General features: G+C 37.2%; 1 long non-coding RNA gene across 2 annotated transcripts; it reads right to left on the bottom strand.

The window, feature by feature from the left end:
• Positions 1–871: 871 nt before the first annotated feature.
• Positions 872–2,066, bottom strand: LOC136236906 (uncharacterized). 2 transcript variants are annotated; one of them, XR_010692230.1, is made up of 5 exons: positions 1,610–2,066; positions 1,471–1,537; positions 1,379–1,408; positions 1,164–1,323; positions 872–1,115 (listed from the first exon to the last, which is right to left on the bottom strand). It is a non-coding gene; the product is annotated as an uncharacterized lncRNA (long non-coding RNA). The 2 variants fall into 2 exon arrangements; XR_010692229.1 differs by having other exon boundaries at positions 1,164–1,408.

Below are 2,066 nucleotides of genomic sequence, written 5' to 3'. Positions count from 1 at the left end.
ACAGCAAAAGTTGAATTTACAGCGGGCTTTATCACGTGAATTTGGACACGGTGCACCTGATTGCATAATTTTCTGCACGTGTTAGCTATCCGCTTGTGGTAGCTAGCTAAGTTAAGTTAGTATAGCTAGCTTCAGCTAATCGCGGTGCACCAATTATAGAGATGTAGCTGTAGCAGTATTTTATTTTAGGCAGTGGTTACTGAACCAAAAATCTGTTCAATAAACCGGGCTCGCTACTGAACCGACATAAGTAGTTAAAGTCTAAGTAGCTAAAGTCTTTGAGCAGGCTGTAGGACCAGGTGTCCTACAGACCTTCAGCACTTGTGCTGTAAAGCATTAATAATAAATAAATAAATAAAAAAGTCGAATGCTCGGGGCAACTACTAGACGCGAAAATAAAAACCTTCGGTTCAGCAACCATGCACTTCCTTAATTTTAAATAAAGAGTGGCTGGATGTGACTAGTATTAACTAATTTATATTACATGCGTCCTTTTTATATTTTTATATTCGCACCCTTGCCATGCCCACACAGGTTCTTCCTTAGGAGCAACCCATACAGAAAGTATGATACAGAAAGTATGATAGTCCTCGGTCATGTGACCGAGGACTATCATACTTTCTGTAATTTATATACTTTCATCATTTCATAATTGATGGTTTTCTCTCTCTTAATTGTACTACAGTAGTTAGCTAGTTAGTTTTTTACAATTTAGTTTTTACCTTGCCATGCCCACAGTGTAGTTCTCTACAAGGGTCACTTTGTAGCCGCATGCTACCCAAGGACTCATATGCTTTTTGTTTTGTTTTATACATCTTTTCATCAGGTCTTTTCTCTATCTTTCATGCATGGATGATGAGAGATGCTTTATTTTATTAAAACAATATACAACATAAGCAATGGAGCACATAATATAGCTATCACACCATCATTGAACATCTTAACTCAAACAACATCTTAATTAATAATCGACACGGTTTTAGATCCCAACATTCTTGTGTAACACAGTTAATTGACTTGGTGGAGGACCTGTCCTTTGCTATGGACCATCAGAGGCAAGTTGATGTTATCCTGCTAGACTTTTCCAAGGCATTTGACAGTGTCCCTTACCAAAACTATGGAATAAGCAATAACATCTATAATTGGATAGAGACATGGCTTACTAGAAGATCCAACGTGTAGTCCTGAATGGTATTTCCTCACATCCAGTTCCAGTTCAATCTGGTGTACCGCAGGGAACTGTACTTGGTCCTTTAATGTTTCTTCTGATATCTCCAAGAATATTCATTCGCAATTACGTCTTTTTGCTGATGATTGTTTTCTCTATAGAGTAATAAATACTGAACAAGATACCCTTCAATTACAACAGGACTTTGACCTATTATCCAATTGGGCAGAAACATGGCAACTGAAATTCAACATAAACAAATGTACTGTAATGCGATTCACTAGGTCTACATCACCACTCACATTTAATTATCAACTCAACCATCAAGTCTTATCCACTGCAGATCAACATCTTTATCTTGGTGTATTACTGGACAAGAAATTACCATGGTCACCACATATATCTCGCACCTGCTCTACAGATGTAAAAGCTGCAGTTTACCTTTCAATGGTCCGGAATATGCAGCCGCAGTCTGGGATCCCCATAATACTGGGGATATCTAACATTTGGAAAAGGTGCAACGCAGAGCTGCAAGATGGGCACTCAATTGTTATGGATGATATACATCTATGTTGGAACATTTAGGATGAGACACTCTTAAAAAAAGACGCATGATAACAAGACTACAAACACTATTTAAAATATTACACAATGACTATGCACTCGAAGTTCCACATCACTATCTCCACCAAACAAGACACACCACCCCCAACACTTCATTATTCCAAATTCATCTACTAGCTGTAATGTACTAACAGAGCTTCTACTAAAAACAATTAATGAATGGAACAACTTACCCACTGCAATAGTTGATCATGATGAATTGAACTTATTTACTAATAACTTACTAACGTTACTATAGACTCTTAAATTATTGTAGCTAGCTAATACTTGTAAA

Source organism: Dysidea avara, chromosome 10 (assembly GCF_963678975.1).
Source record: "Dysidea avara chromosome 10, odDysAvar1.4, whole genome shotgun sequence".
Classification (NCBI taxonomy): domain Eukaryota; kingdom Metazoa; phylum Porifera; class Demospongiae; order Dictyoceratida; family Dysideidae; genus Dysidea; species Dysidea avara.
This window is presented reverse-complemented; position numbering and strand designations above follow the sequence as displayed.